Here is a 14,451-nt window from a genome sequence, read left to right on the forward strand (position 1 = left end):
AGAGTGATGCTGAGCAGTAAGGCAGTTACAGACCAAGAGGTTCTTGAGGCTGTTGCTGCTGCGGGTGAAATTTGCAACGAGGAAACCCTGGATCAGTGCCCCAGGCGCCACACGTGTTTCCTATTTGCTGAATAAACTTGCGATGCCTTTGCCTCTTGTTCACTGACTTCCTGCCTGTGATGCGCATCTCTTCCTTCTTCTCTGAACCACAGTGGTAAATCCTCCTGCTCTTTCCCCTGAGATTAGAATCTTAAAGTGACTGGAACTTGGCTTCCAAAGGGCTTTTTCCCCACCTCCTGCCTCTGGAATGTGACCAGACACCTAGACCACTCCCACTGGAAACGATGATTGAGAAAATAATGTCTTCATGCCTGGGAGATGCTGTTTCGTGAATGGCAGGTGACTGCCTTAGGGACGAGACAAGAAGAGTGACACCACCATGCAATGCCTCTCAGAGATCCTGATGACTCAAACCAAAGCTACCAATAAGTAGAGACAGAAGGAAAGTGTCCACATGCTTAAGTGCCAGTTTGCATTGATGAGCATTGGAAATTCCCCACTTCTTGGTATGCCTGTCTTCTCTTACGTTATTTACCTAGTTTTCCTTTAAGGGAACACAAATGGTCCATCATTATCATTTCTGTAGGACACAGCTGATCGCTGTGTCTCACCAATAACCTTGCCTCGCCCTACCTTCTCAAGGATTTGCAAAACTCATTTTGAAAAAAAAAAGGCTCTGGTGTGTGCAGGAGTTATTAACCTGCATATGCAAGAGAATTGCATTGTCGGTGAAACTGCATGGACTGACATCAAAGTCAGGCATAGATGCGTACATTTATATTCCTGTGAAGAGGATGCTCAGCTTTCTTCAGATTCTCCCACATGGTGAAGAACCTCTGCAGTTGGACTCGCTTCTGTCTCCAAGCACACCCAGTCTCTGGGTTTTATATAAAGTATTGAAGTTCTAGGCCTCTGCTTCTAGCCTAAGCCACCCGCGTTTCTTTTCATTTTCGAAATGATTCAGAGTAAAGGGATCATATGGTTTCACATTGTGTGCTTTCTATTTTATTCCTGTGCATGTCTGGGTGACTTTCACAAACGCAGAAATCCGTGCTGGCCTCTCATCTTGCTGTTTCAGGGCCGGCAGAATGGTGACCGCCCGCCCTGGTTGTCACAGGATTTATTTTTGTTATTGTTGTTATTAACTCTTATCTGTTTCTGGGAAGCTTTTAAACTCGTCCCATGTTCTCCTTTTCTCTCAAATACCATCAGCTTCCCTGACTCACAGGAATTCATATAAATTGTATGTTCTCTGGGGATTTTATGCTAATACATTCTAGAAAGTTCTTATCTGTCTTCATCTCTCCATTCTCAGATACAGTGATTGTTTCAGGCTTATCTTAAGGGGTTTTCTGCTTCCATAATTCACTTCAGTGCAACTTCCAAATCTATAGAGGATGTGACGTCTAGCTCCGGGAGGTCAGAGAGTAAAACTGCTGTATTGCATTTAGTAAGGAAAGCTACAGGCCCCTTCGTCTCTCCTGACTTTGCTCAGATCACTGACCACAACGCCCACGGCCTGGCAATATTTCCCAAGTTCGTGCTTGATTTAGGCAAAGATACCAGCTTGGGGCCACCCATGGTTTCCACCAGATCCCCTGGGGCAACTGATTTGTTAATAGTGGGGCCAGAAGACGATGGACTGGGATACAATTCAAAGTTGGAAAATTAGATTCTTCAGAGGGCTTTTAAAACATTTTTCAAAGACTGTCAGGGAATAGCTTTTGCTGACTTGGATTTTTTTTTTCTTTTTGGTTACTAGGTTCACATTTTGAAGTGGCAAAATGGATATGAATATCATTTCATAATTAGTCCATGAGCATAGATGAAAGTTGATTATTTCGCTACTAGCACCACCCACCTTCCTAGTCAGTTAATATTTCCTTGGAGGAAACCCAGACACTCAGCCAAATGGCTCATCCTGCTCACAAGGCAGGGCAGAAACGTGGCTCCAAGGAACGTTCTTTCTCTCTCCCCACTTTTGCTAGGACTACAAGTGACTATGAACAACTTAACTTTGCTTCACTTGAAAATATCTTTGAGAGTGCTTTTCTCAAAACCAGTTTCTCTCTATTCAGGGTTTCATTCTCCGAACCCAATATTTGGAAATGCATAGGCTCGGGTTTTGATAAAATGATTGCCCTTTTTCTGAACATGGAAAACCAAGGATGGTTCAGGCTAATTGCACACAAAAGTCTGAACTCAAAGTCAGAGACCCAGCTAGAAGCCATCCTACTCCGTAATGAATTTTTTTTTTCAATAATCTTGAACTCAAGAAGTTAAAAGTGCTGGATCCATTAACCTAATTTTTTTTACAAATTAGTTAAATTTGTAAACCTGGGTTAAAAAAGTAACCCAGGTTTGAAATATCTTATCAGAAAGCTGAATGATCAGGGTAAATGCACACTGGTGATTAAAAAAATAATAATCCAGGCTAGTGTTGGGTTAAATTATGAAAAGCATGAAAAAACAGATTTACCTTCTAGAGTTTAGCACACGGAAGAAAGGATACAAGTTCTCTAACAAATCACCAAAGGTGAGAGCAACTACCCCATCTCGCACACCGCACTCCTGTTGTCCACTTGAGATCCAAACGCAAACAGGTCCCCAAATGCCAACGTCAGTGACAAGGCTCATGGCTCACTGGCTTCAACACAGATAAATGGGCCCATTAATGTCCAGGCAGTTCTGTTTGTCTTTCTCCAGAATATACGTCTGTATTTTAAATTGCATCACGCAGTTAATCCAGGGGATAAGAGTTGTTTACCTTCACAAATTCCAGGCTTCTGAGCTGAACTAAACAGGGCAAGTTTAAAGGCAGGAGCTCAGAGCCGTTCTTAGCCTTGAGACAGCGGTCCCGAGGTCTGCCAGCGCCGAAGTAGTATCCAGGTTTCCCTCTTGGCTTCCGGGCTGAGCGCTTGGCGGCTCTCAGGTCTTTTCTACCTGCAGCTCCACTGAGCTCTTTGCAAAGCTGGTAGTTGCACAGTTGATGAAATACGTTCCCAAGCATTGTTCGGCCTGGGATTAGCCTTTATAGATGTGGGTCCAAGGAATTGCTCAACAGCTCGAGGACGCCAAGGAAGATCTGCCACGACATCTCTTCCGCGCCTTGCTGGGTCAACTCAGGCTTGGGTCCCGTTCCTTCTCTTGCTTCCAGTCGGCTGTGCTTCTGCAAAATGAAGTGTTTCTTTATCACTGAGAAGAGCGGAAAGGTGGAGGTGAACAAGGTCTCTAAAAAAAAAAAAAAATCAATGCCTCTGTTCAGCCAGGCTCAGCAAGGAGCTGCAGACCAGTTTGCAAAGTGGAGCAGCTACTTGCTGCCATCTGCTGTACTCCCTGTTGCTAGCAGGCCCGTACCAGGATCACGGCAAGGGTGAAGGAAGGAAAAAAGAATGGAGCGCAGGCACAGGATAGGAAGCATCGTCACCACCCAGGAAACCCCCGCAACCCTGCAGCTGTGGGTTTACCTCACAAACGCCTTTCCATTTACACATGAAACACAGTGATTTTTCAGGCATCACAATACACTTTTTTTACACTAAAATGTGGTTATTTGTTCAATGTTATAATGATGGAGGGAGAAAGAAAGGATATGTGCCAATAAATACAGGTTTGGTTCAATAAAATGTAAGGTGTCTTATATTTTTAAAAATAGAATCAATGGACCAGTGTTAAAAGTCCTCCCACTTGAACTTCTCAATAAACATTGAATTAAAATATGGGGTAAAGAATTGCTGCTGAGTGAGACACTGGGCGTAAATCTACAAGGTGCACATCTGAAGATGATCAACACTTTTGTTCCTGAAAAGGAACCGCTTCGTTCTCCCTCCCTTCCAAGAGCGCCATGCTTCACTCCCTCTCTCTAAACCGGCATCCTTACGTGATTCCATTCATTTCCTGTTGGTGAATTGACTTCGCTCTAACGTACCGCCCAGTACAACTCCCAAGCGAAATAGACGCATTTTATCTGAGTTCACTGATGGTCTACTCAGTGCTTCACACGTTAAATGCCCTCCTTGGCTTATTCCAAATTCCGTTTCCTAAACACAGTCTGCTGCTGGTCTTTGGACAACTCTGACCTCTCCCTATTTCCCGCGATGGTCTTTTCACTCCCCCCCAGCTGTCTATTAATATCATACATTCAAAGGGAAGACTCAGTTTTGCCTACTCTAACTGTAGGTAATAGGAATGTATCTGAGCTTGGACTTGAATAGGTTGGTTTTACCACTCTGAACTTTTTTTTTCCTGTCCATTTATTGTTTCAATAATGATGCTTTTGCTAATTACATATAGAAAATCTCCATATTGCCACCCTCAGCATTGGGTTTCTCACTTCCTAACACCGTTTCTTTGAGATAAAAAAGTCTTGTCTCATTAAGTTAATAGCATAAACCATACACATTCTATAATACAGATTGTAGAATTGAAGAGAATTCTTCAATTCTGTAAATTGAAGAGAATTAGCAGGTACTGGTAATGTAACAGGGTGCAGCCAAGGCGGGGGGCAAATAGGGATTTGGAATGGGGTCCAGAATTCAAGGTGTCCAGGAAATAGTAGAAAAATATATAGGATGTCCTCACCCCTTCCCCCCGCCACAAGTCTGAGCTGGGGGATGGGACACATGGAGCAGGGCCATTGGGAGCTGTGTTGTATAGCAACAAGTGTGCAGCTAACCTCTGGCATGGTCATTTAACATATGTATAACCTTTAACTGGTTTCACAGATATGTTAAATAGCTGTGGCCATGCTTTGAGCCAGGGGGATGGAAGTGACTTCCACCCAAGATGTAACTGGGAGACAGCTCCCCCTGGTTATAGCGCCTGCATGAGAGCTTGGAGATGATTGGCTCCACAGCACAGGGCCATACCTGCCCGGACTTACTACGGCAGCCCAGTAAAGCTGGAAGAATCCGGGAATGCTGGCAGGTGTAACTGATTGTAGGAGGAGCCGGAAATGGGGCTGCAGAGGAAGATTGGCGTGGGGATTTAAACCCAGGCATGGCAGCCACGCAAGGGGAGAACCATGGGCCTTTGGCAGACTGGGGACCCCGCAGCTTTGGGGGGCTCCCTTTTGCCACGTGGCTTAGGAAGCAGAAGAGACTTTGCCTGGAAGAAAAGAGGTGAAAGGATTCTTGCTGGTGGGCCATGAGAAGGGGCCACATGGCTGTGGATTAACTGGAGATCGTGGCGGTGACACAGCTAATGGTGCCGGGAGCCCGAATCATGGACTTCTTCTTCTTCTCCTGAGATACGGTACCCCAGACGAGGGCAGAGGGAGAAGGAAGGACTGTGTGCATCTGTGGGTGTCCTAAATGACTTTAACATCTTAATGAAGACATTAAGTCATCACTCTAAGTCTGTATAACTTTAAATAAATATTTCCTTTCCTTTTCACAAATCTCTGGCATTGAGAGACATCTTTCCTCTGGCGGCAGGCATAGTGAACCTAGTGGGGTGTCCTTTCGATAATAGTATGTCGTACACCCGCCTTGGCTCTGTTCTGTAACAGTAACACTTGGCTTTTGAGGTATAATGATGTATATGGTTTTACTATCCAGTGTTCAGTATACACCTTACTGAAGTATCATCACTCTTCAAAGAATTATACCATCTTTACATGTTCAATTGAGAATGAGGAAGACTTTTTTCATTCTTACTCTTGCATAGAATGGCATAAAATATTTCTTTAACTGCATGTTGCTAACAGATATATCCTGATGGTTTATTTGGTAGCTTGTCAATATCAGGCAAACTGAGGACCAGACGCCAGTAACTTGATGAGCAGTTGGTCCTTTTGTGAACGGAATAGACAGTGGTGTAGCAGGGAAATGAGCAAACTCTACTGTTATGGGCAGGCTGCTGTGATGTGTGATCTACAGACAAGAAGAGATTAAGCAGAGGAAAAGAAAAACTCATAGACACAGACAACAATCTGGTGATTACCAGAAGGAAATGGGGGGTTGAGAGAGGCAGAAGAGGGTCCTGGGGGAACAAATGGTGATGGAAGGAGACCTGACTTGAGGTGGTGAACACACAATGAAATATATAAATGATGTATGATAGAATTGTACACCTGAAAGCTACATACTTTTTTTAACCAATGTGACCCTCATAAATTCAATTTAAACACACACACACACACAAAAGAAAGCTTGGGTCTGTGCAATGAACCACATACCTAAATTACCCAGTAATGCATATGTTGAATACTTATTGGGTTTTTCACTTATAATCAGAGTGCCATTAATGTTCTTACTACAAAAAAAGTGATTATGTAATGTGATGGGGGTTTTAGTTAGCTATGGTGATAATCATTTTGCAGTATATAAGTGTATCTGTATACCTTACACGTACACAATGTTTATGTAGTCAATTACATCTCAATAAAGCTGGGGGGTGGTTAAACACTACAATAAGCACTAATGGGACTAGAATAATGAAAGAAGCACAGCATTTACTTCCTTTGTGAACGTGGCCAGTGCTATCCCAAAATACAGTTTCATTCTTTTGTGCTTCGATTGTACTCCGTACAGACTTCTATTGTGCATCTGTACACTTGAACTTTTGTTTGTATATGTCTCTCACATATGAGACTAACTTCATGGAAGAGTGAAATTGCTTTAATTGCAATCAACTTCCAGGTTCTGTTGCCCTGCTTATAGCAGGTGTTGACTAAATTCATTGACTAAATCAATGACCGGTTTCTTATCTCAAACTAAATGGTGGGAAAGTTTTAAGCCCATGAATTGCAAAAGAGGAACACAAAGATATGTGTCAAATCCTCCTGTAGATGGCATGTGTCAAGATTAGAACTGGAAAACAATTACTATTATAGTTCTACCTTTTTTTCTTAGAGTCCTAGATTCTTTAAGTAAGAAAGGAGAATGTAGCCTAATATCTTTATTTTTCAAAGAGGAAAAGAAAGACCTATAAAGGTTAAGAGACTTATCTAAGGTAAATGGATGCTTTATCTGTTTAGAATTAGTACTTAAGTCTCCTTCTGCTTTGAAAATTCAACATATTTTTCAGGTTGCTAGGTATGTGTTTGCAATGGGGTATTTACTGGAGCTCTGCCTTGGTTCATCCTTGAAGCATGCATTTCAGAGATGTGTGAATAGGTGTGATCATTTGTTTAAAATTGTAGCTTTTATTAAATCAAATTAAATTAAAAATAGTAATAATCAGTACTGTGTCATTCCTTGTCATTTATGAAGACCTAAAACTAATAATAGCAACTCACCTTTCTTGAGGGCTTGTATATTACTATGTACCATGCATCCTTCTAAATGTTACACATCTATTAATTTATTAATCCTGTTAACAACCCCTTAGGTACATGAAAGGGAGGGAACAGGAACAGACAGTTATGTGCATTGGCCAATAACACAATTTAGTAAACGGCAAGAGCATTTGAACCCAATCAATTACCTTGCAGAATATACTCCCTCAAATCAGACAAGGTTCTCACCATTGAAATAGGCATGTAAACTTGTGAACACAGCAGAATCCAGAAGAAGGTATAAATAGATAATACTCACTAAGCTTTGCAATGTGGCCATAAACCAGTGTGGAGCTGCATAAGCATCACCATCTGCACTCCTCTTAGGTGATAAGACTATTACGTGATAATCACCTATCACCTAGTACTATTACGTGATAAAACTTGACTCCCTTCTTTTGGAAGCCCACTCTACCCTCCTCGATTTCCTCTCCCATTCCACCAGTCTTCATGTTGAGTAAGCAGATGATGGGGATCCTGAGGCAAACGTCACTCATCTGTGGGCTGTGCCCTTTACTAACTCGCTGTCATAAAGAATCGTGTTCACCGGTGCGGAGTTCTGGCACTTGGAAACAAGGAAGAGGAAATTTGACTAGTTCCATTTCTTTCTGGATGTCTCTCTTTATGAGTTCCTTTATCCTGCCCTTTTCAAAACTGCCAACATATCGCATATATTAAGAGGTCTTCTTGGCAGGAGATCAATATTTATAGAATTTTGATTTAGAGTTTAGTGAGTTTACCATCAAGACTGATGTAGTCAAACACATATCAGAATTGCTCTGTAATATAGCTGAGGTCCTGGTAACAGACTGACCATGAGTTTGCTTTGAAATGCATCCCTGAATTTTCCCACCTGGCAATATTGTCAATTTCTCCTTTGTTTAAATTTGCCCATTGGAAATTATAATTTCCATGGAAACTTGAAATATATTATGGACACTATTTTGTCTAACATTACTTCATCTTTTTATTATTTACCTATTTATTTATTTTTAGAGAGGGAAAGGGAGGGAGAAAGAGGGAGAGAAACACCAAGGTGCGGCTGCCTGTCTGGCGCCCCCCACTGGGGACCTGGCCCACAACCCAGGCATGTGCCCAAACTGGGAATCGAACCCAGGTCTGCAGGCCAGCACTCAATCCACTGAGCCACACCAGCCTGGGCATACTTCATCTGTGTTTACACAGCAAAGCCATACCATGGGGAAAAAAGTATACTGTACTTATTTGCTTGTTCTTCTGCCGTTCTCTGTCCATCCCTGGGAGGAATAATGCCAGTCACAAGGCTGGAATCAAGATAACTGCGCTTGCAGAAATGGGGCTAAATGTGCCCCAGGGTAAGGAACTGAATAGTTAAAAGGGATGTAAGAAATTGAGTCGGCCCATAGTAGACATGGTTTGCTGATTTTAAACTCAGTGTGGCACTTAACAAAACAATCAGAGGAATTTAATTGACACCTCAAATTCTGCATTTCATATTAAAATAGCGTTATGACCCAGTGGAATGGCCATTTAAATCTTTCCTTACTCTGCCACTAAGAAGCAATATGACTGAATACATTGCTTAACCTGATTGCACATGATTCCTCCTCTGTAAACCAAAGGGATAGGTAGTAGTTGATTTCTGAAGACCTACTAGCTTTAAGATTCTGCATCAAGTGACAGGACGTATTTAATAAGAATCTTGAGGTGTGGATGTATTTTTTAAGACTACAGATCTGAGTCAAGCAAACCTGGATTTAAGCCCGACTCAGCCACTACCTTACTCGGTGATCTTGGATAACTTGCTTCACATTTCTGAGTCACAGATTCCTCATCTGTAAAATAGTGAGCCCCTTGCCCAACTCTATTGCTATGTATAATAATAAGGGAATATACACAAAGCCATTAACACAAGATCTAACATGTAATGAATTCCAAATCAGTGATGGTTTCTCCTTTCCCACAAACCCTAGGGCAACGAATTCCTCTTGAAAAATCTAGGGAATTATAGAGCCAAATGAACCAAGAATCAATATCACTAAGTTTTATTTCTACAGACTAGAAAACACATTCTCTCAAAGTTTAGTCATCCATGAATCGGGTTAAACAATTAATTCCATGATGTGTGAACCAGGCATAATCAGAAGAGGACTGAAAACTCCTGATGATCATCAACATCTTGTTAATTAGCTTGATTGGAATTCGCTTTTTGATATTATGAAAGACTAAAATAGAAATATTCAAATCACTGTATGATTAATACTCATACCCACCACCAATACTTTATCTTCAATGTTTTCATCCACTTACTTTATCTAATTTCTTTCTTTCTTTTTTCTTTATTGCTCTCTCTCTCTCTCTCTCTCTCTCTCTCCCTCTCTCTCTCTTTTGAGAGATGGGAAGGGAGGGAGAGAGAGAGAGAGGGAAAGAAATATCAGTGTGAGAAGCCTCCATCCATTGTCTCTCCTGTGTGGCCCAACCATGGATGGAACCCACAACCCAGGCATGTGCCCTGCCCAGGAATTGAACCCACAGCATTAGGCTTATGGAATGATGTTCCAACCAACTGAGCCACACCAGCTGGGCACTTTTATTTCATTTCTATATATGAATTCCTCTCTCTATCCACCTGATGGTATCTATTGCTAAATTAAAGTAAGTTACCTTCATTAAAATCCTGAGGATAAAAATAAGAACTAAAAATGCTTCTCCTAGAACCAGAGCAAAACAAAGAGCAAAGTTTCAAAACTCTTAAAAATACTGCTTCATGTTTCATAAAATTGGTAGGTTAAATTTTTTTTACCTCTAGAATGTTCATTTTAATTATTTTTAATAAGTGAGAATATTTAGAATTGTGGAACTGAAATCTACAGGGTGGGACAAAGGTAGGTTTAAAGTTGTTCATATGGAAAATAATACAATAATTAATAAATAGTAACACAGGAATGGACTCTGTGTTTCACATACTCACAACCGTAAACCTACTTTTGCCCAACCCTGTATTGTAAAAATAGAGTTTAGCCATCACAGCGGAAGACACATATGTGCCTTATTTTTCTAATTTGGGAGTGAAGCTAATTAATTACATATTCTGTATTCTATAAAAATTACCTCAAAAAAGTATTTTTGTATGCACTCAAAATACCACATTTCAAATGGCATATTTTGACAACTTGCCCCAAAGGATGCCTTTTATATGCAAACTACTAAATCCAGAACAAACCTCTTCCCCCCCAATCTGGCTCGTGCACTGCAGGCCACTATCCCCCTGCTCCAATCACCCCAGGACCAGGTACCAGACAACCCAGGGCAGTCCCTCTACCCTAAAGTTTAATGTAAATATTCCAGCTTGCCTGTGTGCAGTCAGCTTACCCTGCCTGGCCTGTTCCTGCATATGAGAAAGCATAGTAAAAAGGTCATGCCTCGTTTTCCTCCCACCTCCCTCTGCCTCCTGACCGACTCCGGGGCTTCCGGTGTGCCCTCCCTCCCCACCCCCGACCCCCGCCATGACGTGCTCCTTCCTCTTAGGACCTACAAGTAACAAACTACCTTTTCAGTGGAAGTCATAGCCTGAACGGTTGGCCCCACCATCCTTGAATAATAATAAAACCTTCATTTCAAAACAGCGTGAGAGCAAAAAACGGCCTTTTCTTGGGAAGGTGCCAGAGGAAGAGGCAGGGGTCTCGGTTTTGGTTGGTGTAAGAAAGTGAAGAGGAGTCTGAGTTCTTAGCAGAGTTTGGGGATACTGGTGAGTTTCCCGGGGGACAAAGGAAAGCTCTGGGAGACCAGAGAGGGTGGAAGATGGGGTGGGATTAGTGAATGTTACCTACAGATGTATATAGACTGATGGGGTGTCGATGTAATACTATATAACCTGAGTCTGAGCCTTTTGACTGGACAGAGGAGAGAGGGGGTGAGGGGGGTGTGCTGGGGAAGATCGAGCCACTTGGATACAAAAGAATGACTCTTGCTCATGGGTTGCATCCTGAGCTTGAATCTCGGTTCTCCCACGGTCAAGGTGGTTGACTTTGGGAATGACATTTCAACTCAGTTTCCTCACTTATAAACTGTTTAATAATACTCATATTTTTACATGTCCAGGAAGGATGAGATATGATGTATATAAAAGGGGCCAGCGCAGCTTAGGTGTTCCCACCAAATTAATTGTGATTGTGATGATGATGATGTAGACAAAGATGGTGATAATGATAATGATGACAAATGATGATGATGTGATTTAAGACATAGTCTAAAAACCTTCAATATCTACTCATTTTCGACATTTCTTGCAGTCATGTCCAAGTTTGTGGAACCACACTGAGTTAAGAATCAGAGATGTGGTAGTCTCGGGACTACACTTCAGAAGTGTAGTTCAGGTAAGCTGCAGGAGAGCAGAAACTCATAAATTCCACTTGAAAAGATAGTATGGCTATTCTAAGGGATGGGGAGCCAAACGAATAGATCTAAGAAAGAATTTAGCCCAAAATAAGAGGGAGCATTATCAAAAAGATAGAAACAGTGCACATGCACCCAACACACAACTTCTGGCACATTATGCCTGCAGCCCTCGCCTGCAGAGATGCCGAGAAGGTGGAACCAAAAGTTGCCCAGCACCGAGAGGAAGAGTTGCACTCCAAGGCCCCGGGGTCTTTCCTCTTCATTTCCTTTGATGAATGAACATCGTGGAGACATGGACATAGGCCAACGTGGGAAAGGACTCAGCCTCCCACTTCTCTGATGCTCACCCACACACGTGTGCTTACTGTAATCAATTATAAGTCAAAAAATATTTTTTTCTTCAGTAAGGTATTGATATTATTGCTAGTATTTACATAGCATTTTTTCTTTTTAAAAAAAGGTTTTATTTATTTATTTTTAGAGAGGGAAGGGAGGGAGATAGAGATAGAGAGAGAGAGACAGAAATGTCAATGTGCGGTTGCTGGGGGTCATGGCCTGCAACCCAGGCATGTACCCTGACTGGGAATCGAACCGGCGATACTTTGGTTCGCAGCCCGTGCTCAATCCACTGAGCTACGCCAGCCAGGGCTGCATTTTTTCACTTATAGAAAGCATTTCCTCATACATTACCTGAATGATCACTGAGCATAACGCCAATGACAGTATAAGTAATAGTAACAGAGGGAGAAAGATATTTGGACTTCAAGGCAGAATAGCATGGTATGAATTTCAGCTTTGTGACTTAAGACATTGTCACTTTTAGGAGTGTGTTTTAATCCCTCTGCGCTCTGTTTCCTGTAAGGAGCATGACTCAAAGCCTCAAAGCCTGTTGTTTTTAGCAGTGGTAATGGGTAAGAAGAAATCTATAAATTTCCCAGTACACAATGGGTGTGTGAAAAAGATTACTTATGCATAGATATGTATAGACCTATAAGTATATACAATATTGAAATATAAACTGATGAATGTGATAATGAACCAGTAATCACTGGTCACCAAAGCACAATGATTTCTGAGCAGCCTTCATTGAGGGCAGAGTTGGTATTTTCTCTTCCTGTGGTACAACTCTCAGTTTATTTGAATGTATAAAGTAGCATATGGGACTGGGGTAAAAAAATAGAAAAATACTTGTTTATGCCCCCGAAGTAAAAGCCAACAAGTGAGCTAGTATGAAGGCAATGCAGATGGAGAGCCAAAAGCCCAGAAAATAAGGAAAGAAATAATAGAGAAAAAAATCAGTATTGTTGGAAAATTCATTGAAAAAGCAGAATATTTATGGCAGACGAAGGGAGAGAATGCCTTCTGCATGGACACAGACCGCAGAGCAGCCTGGCTGGAGGAGAGGACAAAGCGTGTCTAAGAAAAATGGAGCAAAGCCAGTGAGAAGGGAACTCATGAAAGAAAAACCAGTGGACTAGAATAATTGGAGAGGAGAACGGAAACCAGTGAAAACCGGGTCAGAATAGGAATTAGAGATAAAAACTGTTCTTCAGCATTTTTGTGACTAACATAATAAACTGCCTCAGAAGTCAAAATTCAAAGATTAAAAACAAAAACTTCGACTGTGAAATGTTCTCTTCTTTTCCGAAGTTACCTAGAGCCGCTGGGGTACCCGGATGAAGAGTTGGCCATAGCGTTGTCACCAGCAAACACCGTCACTCTTTGATGTTCGACTCTCTGGAGGTCAGAGTGTCGCCAATTTTGAAATTTTAGTTTGATAATTGGGATGTCATTAGGGTACTGTGAGTTGGTTTACATGCATGCTCTTATTTAACAGAGTTGCCAATGATTTCCAAAGTCCTTGACTGCCAAGAGTTGTTGCCAGCACATTCTCCCTGACTAGCCTCTCCCGGGTTCATCCCTCTTCATAGACATAAAACTGGGAAGGAGCCAGCCATGCCAGCTCTTTGCATCCCTTTGTTCTCTCTATGCAATACTGAATCGACAGACTCAGTTAAACCTCTAGATGAGCTCATGGAAGCCAAGATGCAGAGATGGATGGATGGTCCAAAGGACAAGTCTCTGAAACTTTTTCTTATGCGATGTCAGAAAGCGCTTTGATGCATGACAGATTTCTAGGAGGATATCCATTCCGGACTCTTTGTAGCTAGCCCTTTACCTAATTCTCCCTCTTCTTTCCAGTCAAAGTTTAAATACCACTTTATCCAGCTAGGCTTTTCTGCTGCCCCCAGCTAAGTTAGGACCACCTGTTTTATGCCTCCTTCCCACCCTGATTCCTTAGTAAGGCACATCACTCTTACAATGACTTACTCAGGGTACAACTTCCCAGCCCACTTATAAGATCCTGGGACTCATTCAATGCTGGAATCCCAGCATCAAACACATCAGCCTGGAAGATGGTCATCCCTTAACAAGTATTATTATGTGGTTTAGTGAATACAGGGGTAAATCCAGGAATGAAACCTAAAGAAAAACTTGATAGTCTTATGAAACACAGGGAAAATTTTTCATATTCAAAAAGAATCATTGGATCTGTCTAGCAGTGCTTGAAGGCTGAGGTAGGCAATCTTATACATCAGGGCATGGTTAAACTACCCCATTTTTATGTGATCGCAGAATTCATACTTCTGGGGCAAGGAAAATGTACATCTCACAGAATCCATGTTAGGCTGTTTGGACACATTATGACTGCGAAGCTACATATGTGCATTTTT

The sequence above is a fragment of the Phyllostomus discolor genome, chromosome 15, assembly GCF_004126475.2.
Source record: "Phyllostomus discolor isolate MPI-MPIP mPhyDis1 chromosome 15, mPhyDis1.pri.v3, whole genome shotgun sequence".
Taxonomy (NCBI): Eukaryota; Metazoa; Chordata; class Mammalia; order Chiroptera; family Phyllostomidae; genus Phyllostomus; species Phyllostomus discolor.